The sequence below is a fragment of the Mixophyes fleayi genome, chromosome 10 (genome assembly GCF_038048845.1).
Source record: "Mixophyes fleayi isolate aMixFle1 chromosome 10, aMixFle1.hap1, whole genome shotgun sequence".
Lineage (NCBI taxonomy): Eukaryota > Metazoa > Chordata > Amphibia > Anura > Limnodynastidae > Mixophyes > Mixophyes fleayi.
Genome location: NC_134411.1, coordinates 19,584,581 through 19,598,142, shown reverse-complemented (window position 1 = coordinate 19,598,142; position 13,562 = coordinate 19,584,581). Strand labels below are relative to the sequence as shown.

The 13,562-nt window shown below is 34.6% G+C and overlaps 14 non-coding genes across 14 annotated transcripts; all 14 read right to left on the bottom strand.

Moving 5' to 3' along the window:
* Window positions 1–43: 43 nt before the first annotated feature.
* TRNAT-AGU (transfer RNA threonine (anticodon AGU)) lies at window positions 44–117 on the bottom strand. Its single transcript has one exon. It is a non-coding gene; the product is annotated as a tRNA-Thr (tRNA).
* Window positions 118–873: 756 nt separating this feature from the next.
* On the bottom strand, window positions 874–947 carry TRNAT-AGU (transfer RNA threonine (anticodon AGU)). Its single transcript has one exon. It is a non-coding gene; the product is annotated as a tRNA-Thr (tRNA).
* A 908-nt stretch (window positions 948–1,855) lies between these two features.
* TRNAT-AGU (transfer RNA threonine (anticodon AGU)) lies at window positions 1,856–1,929 on the bottom strand. Its single transcript has one exon. It is a non-coding gene; the product is annotated as a tRNA-Thr (tRNA).
* Window positions 1,930–2,844: 915 nt separating this feature from the next.
* TRNAT-AGU (transfer RNA threonine (anticodon AGU)) lies at window positions 2,845–2,918 on the bottom strand. Its single transcript has one exon. It is a non-coding gene; the product is annotated as a tRNA-Thr (tRNA).
* A 908-nt stretch (window positions 2,919–3,826) lies between these two features.
* On the bottom strand, window positions 3,827–3,900 carry TRNAT-AGU (transfer RNA threonine (anticodon AGU)). The gene has a single exon. It is a non-coding gene; the product is annotated as a tRNA-Thr (tRNA).
* Window positions 3,901–4,808: 908 nt separating this feature from the next.
* TRNAT-AGU (transfer RNA threonine (anticodon AGU)) lies at window positions 4,809–4,882 on the bottom strand. Its single transcript has one exon. It is a non-coding gene; the product is annotated as a tRNA-Thr (tRNA).
* Window positions 4,883–5,790: 908 nt separating this feature from the next.
* Window positions 5,791–5,864, bottom strand: TRNAT-AGU (transfer RNA threonine (anticodon AGU)). The gene has a single exon. It is a non-coding gene; the product is annotated as a tRNA-Thr (tRNA).
* Window positions 5,865–6,772: 908 nt separating this feature from the next.
* Window positions 6,773–6,846, bottom strand: TRNAT-AGU (transfer RNA threonine (anticodon AGU)). The gene has a single exon. It is a non-coding gene; the product is annotated as a tRNA-Thr (tRNA).
* A 908-nt stretch (window positions 6,847–7,754) lies between these two features.
* TRNAT-AGU (transfer RNA threonine (anticodon AGU)) lies at window positions 7,755–7,828 on the bottom strand. The gene has a single exon. It is a non-coding gene; the product is annotated as a tRNA-Thr (tRNA).
* A 1,206-nt stretch (window positions 7,829–9,034) lies between these two features.
* On the bottom strand, window positions 9,035–9,108 carry TRNAT-AGU (transfer RNA threonine (anticodon AGU)). Its single transcript has one exon. It is a non-coding gene; the product is annotated as a tRNA-Thr (tRNA).
* A 908-nt stretch (window positions 9,109–10,016) lies between these two features.
* On the bottom strand, window positions 10,017–10,090 carry TRNAT-AGU (transfer RNA threonine (anticodon AGU)). The gene has a single exon. It is a non-coding gene; the product is annotated as a tRNA-Thr (tRNA).
* A 908-nt stretch (window positions 10,091–10,998) lies between these two features.
* TRNAT-AGU (transfer RNA threonine (anticodon AGU)) lies at window positions 10,999–11,072 on the bottom strand. The gene has a single exon. It is a non-coding gene; the product is annotated as a tRNA-Thr (tRNA).
* Window positions 11,073–11,980: 908 nt separating this feature from the next.
* TRNAT-AGU (transfer RNA threonine (anticodon AGU)) lies at window positions 11,981–12,054 on the bottom strand. Its single transcript has one exon. It is a non-coding gene; the product is annotated as a tRNA-Thr (tRNA).
* Window positions 12,055–12,962: 908 nt separating this feature from the next.
* Window positions 12,963–13,036, bottom strand: TRNAT-AGU (transfer RNA threonine (anticodon AGU)). Its single transcript has one exon. It is a non-coding gene; the product is annotated as a tRNA-Thr (tRNA).
* Between the last annotated feature and the right edge of the window lie 526 nt (window positions 13,037–13,562).

The window sequence follows — 13,562 nt, the reverse complement described above, 5'->3', positions numbered from 1 at the left end:
TACAGTAATTATCAAATGATGAGATAGAAATGTAGGCAAATAAAGGCACTGCTGAGATTTAAACTCAGGATCTCCTGTTTACTAGACAGCTGCTTTAACCAACTAAGCCACAGCACCACATGAAACCTTTGCTGCTTTGTAAGGGAAAGGAAATCTAAAAATACATTTCTTTGTTAAAGGCTCATAAGAGTCCTGATAAGACTAGTGTCTCATTAATTCTGTAAAAAGCTGGTAAAATAGAGTGTAAAACTAAAAATGTCATTATCTCTTCTTTCTCATATAAGCCTCATATTCTCCTTTCTCAATTTGAAACATTTCACTCTCAGTCTTTTCATTCAACAGGTTTACAAAGCAAAGACATGCTTAAGAGTCAATTTATATTGAAGCTCTTTAGTAAGTATGAGAAGACAATTCACATAATTAAAAGTTATTCATTTAAGAGTTAAACAGTTTCCTGCATTTTTATTTTATTTAAGTTTAAATTGAGTTTTAAGAGGTGTTCTGCAAGGATTAGATTGCCAAATATTTAATGCGGTCAACTATCTATATATTGTGTGCTTCCCACATTGGTCAAATGCAGTCATCCTCGGGGCTTAGCCTTTTACTTCAATGCTTCGTACAGCAAAAAAAACAGCTGATATTGGAATGGCAAATAGAATATAGTCAAATGGAGAACTCTGACAGAAAATGATAAAAGCAAAATTAGCATTTATCTCAAAGCTTGCTTAAGAAACATGAAGCCATTTTTTCTGGAAATACTTAACGCACTGCAATCAAGAGCGTTATGTTGAAGCAGAGTCATGGGTGCAACAGTCTTATTTCTGATGCAATACAGTAATTATCAAATGATGAGATAAAAATGTAGGCAAATAAAGGCACTGCTGAGATTTCAACTCAGGATCTCCTGTTTACTAGACAGGCGCTTTTACCAACTAAGCCACAGCACCACATGAAACCTTTGCTGCTTTGTAAGGGAAAGGACAGCTAAAAATACATTTCTTTGTTAAAGGCTCATAAGAGTCCTGATAAGACTAGTGTCTCATTAATTCTGCAAACAGCTGGTAAAATAGAGTGTAAAACGAAAAATGTCATTATCTCTTCTTTCTCATATAAGCCTCATATTCTCCTTTCTCAATTTGAAACATTTCACTCTCAGTCTTTTCATTCAACTCATTCCTGGCAAATATGTATTGAAACCTTGATATATCAATATCGGAAAAAGCCATGAGATTAAACAGATATTTGTGACATGAAGATGTATCTGGGAGGGTTTACCATGATGGCAGTAGTTAAGAAACATATGGTAAGTGGAAGTGGAAAACAGGTTTACAAAGCAAAGACATGCTTAAGAGTCAGTTTATATTGAAGCTCTTTAGTAAGTATGAGAAGACAATTCACATAATTAAAAGTTATTCATTTAAGAGTTAAACAGTTTCCTGCATTTTTATTTTATTTAAGTTTAAATTGAGTTTTAAGAGGTGTTCTGCAAGGATTAGATTGCCAAATATTTAATGCGGTCAACTATCTATATATTGTGTGCTTCCCACATTGGTCAAATGCAGTCATCCTCGGGGCTTAGCCTTTTACTTCAATGCTTCGTACAGCAAAAAAAACAGCTGATATTGGAGTGGCAAATAGAATATAGTTAAATGGAGAACTCTGACTGAAAATGATAAAAGCAAAATTAGCATTTATCTCAAAGCTTGCTTAAGAAACACGAAGCCATTTTTTCTGGAAATACTTAATGCACTGCAATCAAGAGCATTTTGTTGAAGCAGAGTCATGGGTGCAACAGTCTTATTTCTGATGCAATACAGTATTTATCAAATGATGAGATAGAAATGTAGGCAAATAAAGGGACTGCTGAGATTTGAACTCAGGATCTCCTGTTTACTAGACAGGAGCTTTAACCAACTAAGCCACAGCACCACATGAAACCTTTGCTGCTTTGTAAGTGAAAGGACAGCTAAAAATACATTTCTTTGTTAAAGGCTCATAAGAGTCCTGATAAGACTAGTGTCTCATTAATTCTGTAAACAGCTGGTAAAATAGAGTGTAAAACTAAAAATGTCATTATCTCTTCTTTCTCATATAAGCCTCATATTCTCCTTTCTCAATTTGAAACATTTCACTCTCAGTCTTTTCATTCAACTCATTCCTGGCAAATATGTATTGAAACCCTGATATATCAATATCGGAAAAAGCCATGAGATTGAACAGATATTTATGACATGAAGATGTATCTGGGAGGGTTTACCATGATGGCAGTAGTTAAGAAACATATGGTAAGTGGAAGTGGAAAACAGGTAACAGGTTTACAAAGCAAAGACATGCTTAAGAGTCAATTTATATTGAAGCTCTTTAATAAGTATAAGAAGACAATTCACATAATTAAAAGTTATTCATTTAAGAGTTAAACAGTTTCCTGCATTTTTATTTTATTTAAGTTTAAATTGAGTTTTAAGAGGTGTTCTGCAAGGATTAGATTGCCAAATATTTAATGCGGTCAACTATCTATATATTGTGTGCTTCCCACATTGGTCAAATGCAGTCATCCTCGGGGCTTAGCCTTTTACTTCAATGCTTCGTACAGCAAAAAAAACAGCTGATATTGGAATGGCAAATAGAATATAGTCAAATGGAGAACTCTGACTAAAAATGATAAAAGCAAAATTAGCATTTATCCCAAAGCTTGCATAAGAAACACGAAGCTATTTTTTCTGGAAATACTTAACGCACTGCAATCAAGAGAGTTATGTTGAAGCAGAGTCATGGCGGCAACAGTCTTATTTCTGATGCAATACAGAAATTAACAAATGATGAGATAGAAATGTAGGCAAATAAAGGCACTGCTGAGATTTGAACTCAGGATCTCCTGTTTACTAGACAGGCACTTTAACCAACTAAGCCACAGCACCACATGAAACCTTTGCTGCTTTGTAAAGGAAAGGAAATCTAAAAATACATTTCTTTGTTAAAGGCTCATAAGAGTCCTGATAAGACTAGTGTCTCATTAGTTCTGTAAACAGCTGGTAAAATAGAGTGTAAAACTAAAAATGTCATTATCTCTTCTTTCTCATATAAGCCTCATATTCTCCTTTCTCAATTTGAAACATTTCACTCTCAGTCTTTTCATTTAACTCATTCCTGGCAAATATGTATTGAAACCCTGATATATCAATATCAGAAAAAGCCATGAGATTGAACAGATATTTGTGACATGAAGATGTATCTGGGAGGGTTGACCATGATGGCAGTAGTTAAGAAACATATGGTAAGTGGAAGTGGAAAACAGGTTTACAAAGCAAAGACATGCTTAAGAGTCAATTTATATTGAAGCTCTTTAATTAGTATGAGAAGACAATTCACATAATTAAAAGTTATTCATTTAAGAGTTAAACAGTTTCCTGCATTTTTATTTTATTTAAGTGTAAATTTAGTGTTAAGAGGTGTTCTGCAAGGATTAGATTGCCAAATATTTAATGCAGTCAACTATCTATATATTGTGTGCTTCCCACATTGGTCAAATGCAGCCATCCTCGGGGCTTAGTCTTATACTTCAATGCTTCGTACAGCAAGAAAAACAGCTGATGTTGGAATGGCAAATAGAATATAGTCAAATGGAGAACTCTGACTGAAAATGGTAAAAGCAAAATTAGCATTTATCTCAAAGCTTGCTTAAGAAACATGAAGCCATTTTTTCTGGAAATACTTAACGCACTGCAATCAAGAGCGTTATGTTGAAGCAGAGACATGGGTGCAACAGTCTTATTTCTGATGCAATACAGTAATTATCAAATGATGAGATAAAAATGTAGGCAAATAAAGGCACTGCTGAGATTTGAACTCAGGATCTCCTGTTTACTAGACAGGCGCTTTAACCAACTAAGCCACAGCACCACATGAAACCTTTACTGCTTTGTAAGGGAAAGGACATTTAAAAATACATTTCTTTTTTAAAGGCTCATAAGAGTCCTGATAAGACTAGTGTCTCATTAATTCTGTAAACAGCTGGTAAAATAGAGTGTAAAACTAAAAATGTCATTATCTCTTCTTTCTCATATAAGCCTCATATTCTCCTTTCTCAATTTGAAACATTTCACTCTCAGTCTTTTCATTCAACTCATTCCTGGCAAATATGTATTGAAACCCTGATATATCAATATCGGAAAAAGCCTTGAGATTGAACAGATATTTGTGACATGAAGATGTATCTGGGAGGGTTGACCATGATGGCAGTAGTTAAGAAACATATGGTAAGTGGAAGTGGAAAACAGGTTTACAAAGCAAAGACATGCTTAAGAGTCAATTTATATTGAAGCTCTTTAATAAGTATGAGAAGACAATTCACATAATTAAAAGTTATTCATTTAAGAGTTAAACAGTTTCCTGCATTTTTATTTTATTTAAGTGTAAATTGAGTGTTAAGAGGTGTTCTGCAAGGATTAGATTGCCAAATATTTAATGCGGTCAACTAACTATATATTGTGTGATTCCCACATTGGTCAAATGCAGTCATCCTCGGGGCTTAGCCTTTTACTTCAATGCTTCGTACAGCAAGAAAAACATCTGATGTTGGAATGTCAAATAGAATATAGTCAAATGGAGAACTCTGACTGAAAATGATAAAAGCAAAATTAGCATTTTTCTCAAAGCTTGCTTAAGAAACATGAAGCCATTTTTTCTGGAAATACATAACGCACTGCAATCAAGAGCGTTATGTTGAAGCAGAGTCATGGGTGCAACAGTCTTATTTCTGATGCAATACAGTAATTATCAAATGATGAGATAGAAATGTAGGCAAATAAAGGCACTGCTGAGATTTAAACTCAGGATCTCCTGTTTACTAGACAGCCGCTTTAACCAACTAAGCCACAGCACCACATGAAACCTTTGCTGCTTTGTAAGGGAAAGGAAATCTAAAAATACATTTCTTTGTTAAAGGCTCATAAGAGTCCTGATAAGACTAGTGTCTCATTAATTCTGTAAAAAGCTGGTAAAATAGAGTGTAAAACTAAAAATGTCATTATCTCTTCTTTCTCATATAAGCCTCATATTCTCCTTTCTCAATTTGAAACATTTCACTCTCAGTCTTTTCATTCAACTCATTCCTGGCAAATATGTATTGAAACCTTGATATATCAATATCGGAAAAAGCCATGAGATTGAACAGATATTTATGACATGAAGATGTATCTGGGAGGGTTTACCATGATGGCAGTAGTTAAGAAACATATGGTAAGTGGAAGTGGAAAACAGGTTTACAAAGCAAAGACATGCTTAAGAGTCAATTTATATTGAAGCTCTTTAATTAGTATGAGAAGACAATTCACATAATTAAAAGTTATTCATTTAAGAGTTAAACAGTTTCCTGCATTTTTATTTTATTTAAGTGTAAATTGAGTGTTAAGAGGTGTTCTGCAAGGATTAGATTGCCAAATATTTAATGCGGTCAACTAACTATATATTGTGTGATTCCCACATTGGTCAAATGCAGTCATCCTCGGGGCTTAGCCTTTTACTTCAATGCTTCGTACAGCAAGAAAAACATCTGATGTTGGAATGTCAAATAGAATATAGTCAAATGGAGAACTCTGACTGAAAATGATAAAAGCAAAATTAGCATTTTTCTCAAAGCTTGCTTAAGAAACATGAAGCCATTTTTTCTGGAAATACATAACGCACTGCAATCAAGAGCGTTATGTTGAAGCAGAGTCATGGGTGCAACAGTCTTATTTCTGATGCAATACAGTAATTATCAAATGATGAGATAGAAATGTAGGCAAATAAAGGCACTGCTGAGATTTAAACTCAGGATCTCCTGTTTACTAGACAGCCGCTTTAACCAACTAAGCCACAGCACCACATGAAACCTTTGCTGCTTTGTAAGGGAAAGGAAATCTAAAAATACATTTCTTTGTTAAAGGCTCATAAGAGTCCTGATAAGACTAGTGTCTCATTAATTCTGTAAAAAGCTGGTAAAATAGAGTGTAAAACTAAAAATGTCATTATCTCTTCTTTCTCATATAAGCCTCATATTCTCCTTTCTCAATTTGAAACATTTCACTCTCAGTCTTTTCATTCAACTCATTCCTGGCAAATATGTATTGAAACCTTGATATATCAATATCGGAAAAAGCCATGAGATTGAACAGATATTTATGACATGAAGATGTATCTGGGAGGGTTTACCATGATGGCAGTAGTTAAGAAACATATGGTAAGTGGAAGTGGAAAACAGGTTTACAAAGCAAAGACATGCTTAAGAGTCAATTTATATTGAAGCTCTTTAATTAGTATGAGAAGACAATTCACATAATTAAAAGTTATTCATTTAAGAGTTAAACAGTTTCCTGCATTTTTATTTTATTTAAGTGTAAATTGAGTGTTAAGAGGTGTTCTGCAAGGATTAGATTGCCAAATATTTAATGCGGTCAACTATCTATATATTGTGTGCTTCCCACATTGGTCAAATGCAGTCATCCTCGGGGCTTAGCCTTTTACTTCAATGCTTCGTACAGCAAAAAAAACAGCTGATATTGGAATGGCAAATAGAATATAGTCAAATGGAGAACTCTGACTGAAAATGATAAAAGCAAAATTAGCATTTATCTCAAAGCTTGCTTAAGAAACACGAAGCCATTTTTTCTGGAAATACTTAACGCACTGCAATCAAGAGAGTTATGTTGAAGCAGAGTCATGGCTGCAACAGTCTTATTTCTGATGCAATACAGAAATTAACAAATGATGAGATAGAAATGTAGGCAAATAAAGGCACTGCTGAGATTTGAACTCAGGATCTCCTGTTTACTAGACAGGTGCTTTAACCAACTAAGCCACAGCACCACATGAAACCTTTGCTGCTTTGTAAGTGAAAGGACAGCTAAAAATACATTTCTTTGTGAAAGGCTCATAAGAGTCCTGATAAGACTAGTGTCTCATTAATTCTGTAAACAGCTGGTAAAATAGAGTGTAAAACGAAAAATGTCATTATCTCTTCTTTCTCATATAAGCCTCATATTCTCCTTTCTCAATTTCAAACATTTCACTCTCAGTCTTTTCATTCAACTCATTCCTGGCAAATATGTATTGAAACCTTGATATATCAATATCGGAAAAAGCCATGAGATTAAACAGATATTTGTGACATGAAGATGTATCTGGGAGGGTTGACCATGATGGCAGTAGTTAAGAAACATATGGTAAGTGGAAGTGGAAAACAGGTTTACAAAGCAAAGACATGCTTAAGAGTCAATTTATATTGAAGCTCTTTAATTAGTATGAGAAGACAATTCACATAATTAAAAGTTATTCATTTAAGAGTTAAACAGTTTCCTGCATTTTTATTTTATTTAAGTATAAATTGAGTGTTAAGAGGTGTTCTGCAAGGATTAGATTGCCAAATATTTAATGCGGTCAACTATCTATATATTGTGTGATTCCCACATTGGTCAAATGCAGTCATCCTCGGGGCTTAGCCTTTTACTTCAATGCTTCGTACAGCAAGAAAAACAGCTGATGTTGGAATGGCAAATATAATATAGTCAAATGGAGAACTCTGACTGAAAATGATAAAAGCAAAATTAGCATTTATCTCAAAGCTTGCTTAAGAAACACAAAGCCATTTTTTCTGGAAATACTTAATGCACTGCAATCAAGAGCATTTTGTTGAAGCAGAGTCATGGGTGCAACAGTCTTATTTCTGATGCAATACAGTAATTATCAAATGATGAGATAGAAATGTAGGCAAATAAAGGCACTGCTGAGATTTGAACTCAGGATCTCCTGTTTACTAGACAGGCGCTTTAACCAACTAAGCCACAGCACCACACGAAACCTTTGCTGCTTTGTAGGGGAAAGGACAGCTAAAAATACATTTCTTTGTTAAAGGCTCATAAGAGTCCTGATAAGACTAGTGTCTCATTAATTCTGTAAACAGCTGGTAAAATAGAGTGTAAAACTAAAAATGTCATTATCTCTTCTTTCTCATATAAGCCCATACTTGCCAACTCTCCCGGATTGTCCGGGAGACTCCCGCATTTTGCAAGAGTCTCCCGGACGAGTGTGGCAATCTCCCTGAAAGGAAGGGGGAAAAATTTAGTTTAAACGCCGCGATTCACCCGGAATCGCGGCGTTTAGCCCCGCCCCCACTGTAAAATGACGCGATTTGCATCATTCCGTCACGGGGGCGGGGCCAAAATGACGCGATTTCGCAGCCCCGCCCCCTGCACGCCCACGTCCCAGCCGGCATCTCCCGGAAAAGGAAAAAAAAATGTTGGCAAGTATGTATAAGCCTCATATTCTCCTTTCTCAATTTGAAACATTTCACTCTCAGTCTTTTCATTCAACTCATTCCTGGCAAATATGTATTGAAACCCTGATATATCAATATCGGAAAAAGCCATGAGATTGAACAGATATTTGTGACATGAAGATGTATCTGGGAGGGTTGACCATGATGGCAGTAGTTAAGAAACATATGGTAAGTGGAAGTGGAAAACAGGTTTACAAAGCAAAGACATGCTTATGAGTCAATTTATATTGAAGCTCTTTAATTAGTATGAGAAGACAATTCACATAATTAAAAGTTATTCATTTAAGAGTTAAACAGTTTCCTGCATTTTTATTTTATTTAAGTTTAAATTGAGTGTTAAGAGGTGTTCTGCAAGGATTAGATTGCCAAATATTTAATGCGGTCAACTATCTATATATTGTGTGCTTCCCACATTGGTCAAATGCAGTCATCCTCGGGGCTTAGCCTTTTACTTCAATGCTTCGTACAGCAAAAAAAACAGCTGATATTGGAATGGCAAATAGAATATAGTCAAATGGAGAACTCTGACTGAAAATGATAAAAGCAAAATTAGCATTTATCTCAAAGCTTGCTTAAGAAACATGAAGCCATTTTTTCTGGAAATACTTAACGCACTGCAATCAAGAGCGTTATGTTGAAGCAGAGTCATGGGTGCAACAGTCTTATTTCTGATGCAATACAGTAATTATCAAATGATGAGATAGAAATGTAGGCAAATAAAGGCACTGCTGAGATTTGAACTCAGGATCTCCTGTTTACTAGACAGGCGCTTTAACCAACTAAGCCACAGCACCACATGAAACCTTTGCTGCTTTGTAAGGGAAAGGAAATCTAAAAATACATTTCTTTGTTAAAGGCTCATAAGAGTCCTGATAAGACTAGTGTCTCATTAATTCTGTAAACAGCTGGTAAAATAGAGTGTAAAACTAAAAATGTCATTATCTCTTCTTTCTCATATAAGCCTCATATTCTCCTTTCTCAATTTGAAACATTTCACTCTCAGTCTTTTCATTCAACTCATTCCTGGCAAATATGTATTGAAACCCTGATATATTAATATCGGAAAAAGCCATGAGATTGAACAGATATTTGTGCCATGAAGATGTATCTGGGAGGGTTGACCATGATGGCAGTGGTTAAGAAACATATGGTAAGTGGAAGTGGAAAACAGGTTTACAAAGCAAAGACATGCTTAAGAGTCAATTTATATTGAAGCTCTTTAATAAGTATGAGAAGACAATTCACATAATTAAAAGTTATTCATTTAAGAGTTAAACAGTTTCCTGCATTTTTATTTTATTTAAGTGTAAATTGAGTGTTAAGAGGTGTTCTGCAAGGATTAGATTGCCAAATATTTAATGCGGTCAACTATCTATATATTGTGTGCTTCCCACATTGGTCAAATGCAGTCATCCTCGGGGCTTAGCCTTTTACTTCAATGCTTCGTACAGCAAAAAAAACAGCTGATATTGGAATGGCAAATAGAATATAGTCAAATGGAGAACTCTGACTGAAAATGATATAAGCAAAATTAGCATTTATCTCAAAGCTTGCTTAAGAAACACGAAGCCATTTTTTCTGGAAATACTTAACGCACTGCAATCAAGAGAGTTATGTTGAAGCAGAGTCATGGCTGCAACAGTCTTATTTCTGATGCAATACAGAAATTAACAAATGATGAGATAGAAATGTAGGCAAATAAAGGCACTGCTGAGATTTGAACTCAGGATCTCCTGTTTACTAGACAGGTGCTTTAACCAACTAAGCCACAGCACCACATGAAACCTTTGCTGCTTTGTAAGGGAAAGGACATTTAAAAATACATTTCTTTGTTAAAGGCTCATAAGAGTCCTGATAAGACTAGTGTCTCATTAATTCTGTAAACAGCTGGTAAAATAGAGTGTAAAACTAAAAATATCATTATCTCTTCTTTCTCATATAAGCCTCATATTCTCCTTTCTCAATTTGAAACATTTCACTCTCAGTCTTTTCATTCAACTCATTCCTGGCAAATATGTATTGAAACCCTTATATATCAATATCGGAAAAAGCCATGAGATTGAACAGATATTTGTGACATGAAGATGTATCTGGGAGGGTTGACCATGATGGCAGTAGTTAAGAAACATATGGTAAGTGGAAGTGGAAAACAGGTTTACAAAGCAAAGACATGCTTAAGAGTCAATTTATATTGAAGCTCTTTAATAAGTATGAGAAGACAATTCACATAATTAAAAGTTATTCATTAAAGAGTTAAACAGTTTCCTGCATTTTTATTTTATTTAAGTGTAAATTGAGTGTTAAGAGATGTTCTGCAAGGATTAGATTGCCAAATATTTAATGCGGTCAACTATCTATATATTGTGTGATTCCCACATTGGTCAAATGCAGTCATCCTCGGGGCTTAGCCTTTTACTTCAATGCTTCGTACAGCAAGAAAAACAGCTGATATTGGAATGGCAAATAGAATATAGTCAAATGGAGAACTCTGACTGAAAATGATAAAAGCAAAATTAGCATTTATCTCAAAGCTTGCTTAAGAAACATGAAGCCATTTTTTCTGGAAATACTTAACGCACTGCAATCAAGAGAGTTATGTTGAAGCAGAGTTATGGGTGCAACAGTCTTATTTCTGATGCAATACAGTATTTATCAAATGATGAGATAGAAATGTAGGCAAATAAAGGCACTGCTGAGATTTGAACTCAGGATCTCCTGTTTACTAGACAGGCGCTTTAACCAACTAAGCCACAGCACCACATGAAACCTTTGCTGCTTTGTAAGGGAAAGGACATTTAAAAATACATTTCTTTGTTAAAGGCTCATAAGAGTCCTGATAAGACTAGTGTCTCATTAATTCTGTAAACAGCTGGTAAAATAGAGTGTAAAACTAAAAATGTCATTATCTCTTCTTTCTCATATAAGCCTCATATTCTCCTTTCTCAATTTGAAACATTTCACTCTCAGTCTTTTCATTCAACTCATTCCTGGCAAATATGTATTGAAACCTTGATATATCAATATCGGAAAAAGCCATGAGATTAAACAGATATTTGTGACATGAAGATGTATCTGGGAGGGTTGACCATGATGGCAGTAGTTAAGAAACATATGGTAAGTGGAAGTGGAAAACAGGTTTACAAAGCAAAGACATGCTTAAGAGTCAATTTATATTGAAGCTCTTTAGTAAGTATGAGAAGACAATTCACATAATTAAAAGTTATTCATTTAAGAGTTAAACAGTTTCCTGCATTTTTATTTTATTTAAGTTTAAATTGAGTTTTAAGAGGTGTTCTGCAAGGATTAGATTGCCAAATATTTAATGCGGTCAACTATCTATATATTGTGTGCTTCCCACATTGTTCAAATGCAGTCATCCTCGGGGCTTAGCCTTTTACTTCAATGCTTCGTACAGCAAAAAAAACAGCTGATATTGGAATGGCAAATAGAATATAGTCAAATGGAGAACTCTGACTGAAAATGATAAAAGCAAAATTAGCATTTATCTCAAAGCTTGCTTAAGAAACATGAAGCCATTTTTTCTGGAAATACTTAACGCACTGCAATCAGGAGCGTTATGTTGAAGCAGAGTCATGGGTGCAACAGTCTTATTTCTGATGCAATACAGTATTTATCAAATGATGAGATAGAAATGTAGGCAAATAAAGGCACTGCTGAGATTTGAACTCAGGATCTCCTGTTTACTAGACAGGCGCTTTAACCAACTAAGCCACAGCACCACATGAAACCTTTGCTGCTTTGTAAGGGAAAGGACATTTAAAAATACATTTCTTTGTTAAAGGCTCATAAGAGTCCTGATAAGACTAGTGTCTCATTAATTCTGTAAACAGCTGGTAAAATAGAGTGTAAAACTAAAAATGTCATTATCTCTTCTTTCTCATATAAGCCTCATATTCTCCTTTCTCAATTTGAAACATTTCACTCTCAGTCTTTTCATTCAACTCATTCCTGGCAAATATGTATTGAAACCTTGATATATCAATATCGGAAAAAGCCATGAGATTAAACAGATATTTGTGACATGAAGATGTATCTGGGAGGGTTGACCATGATGGCAGTAGTTAAGAAACATATGGTAAGTGGAAGTGGAAAACAGGTTTACAAAGCAAAGACATGCTTAAGAGTCAATTTATATTGAAGCTCTTTAGTAAGTATGAGAAGACAATTCACATAATTAAAAGTTATTCATTTAAGAGTTAAACAGTTTCCTGCATTTTTATTTTATTTAAGTTTAAATTGAGTTTTAAGAGGTGTTCTGCAAGGATTAGATTGCCAAATATTTAATGCGGTCAACTATCTATATATTGTGTGCTTCCCACATTGGTCAAATGCAGTCATCCTCGGGGCTTAGCCTTTTACTTCAATGCTTCGTACATCAAAAAAAACAGCTGATATTGGAATGGCAAATAGAAAATAGTCAAATGGAGAACTCTGACTGAAAATGATAAAAGCAAAATTAGCATTTATCTCAAAGCTTGCTTAAGAAACATGAAGCCATTTTTTCTGGAAATACTTAACGCACTGCAATCAGGAGCGTTATGTTGAAGCAGAGTCATGGGTGCAACAGTCTTATTTCTGATGCAATACAGTAATTATCAAATGATGAGATAGAAATGTAGGCAAATAAAGGCACTGCTGAGATTTGAACTCAGGATTTCCTGTTTACTAGACAGGCGCTTTAACCAACTAAGCCACAGCACCACATGAAACCTTTGCTGCTTTGTAAGGGAAAGGACATTTAAAAATACATTTCTTTTTTAAAGGCTCATAAGAGTCCTGATAAGACTAGTGTCTCATTAATTCTGTAAACAGCTGGTAAAATAGAGTGTAAAACTAAAAATGTCATTATCTCTTCTTTATCATATAAGCCTCATATTCTCCTTTCTCAATTTGAAACATTTCACTCTCAGTCTTTTCATTCAACTCATTCCTGGCAAATATGTATTGAAACCCTGATATATCAATATCAGAAAAAGCCATGAGATTGAACAGATATTTGTGACATGAAGATGTATCTGGGAGGGTTGACCATGATGGCAGTAGTTAAGAAACATATGGTAAGTGGAAGTGGAAAACAGGTTTACAAAGCAAAGACATGCTTAAGAGTCAATTTATATTGAAGCTCTTTAATTAGTATGAGAAGACAATTCACATAATTAAAAGTTATTCATTTAAGAGTTAAACAGTTTCCTGCATTTTTATTTTATTTAAGTGTAAATTGAGTTTT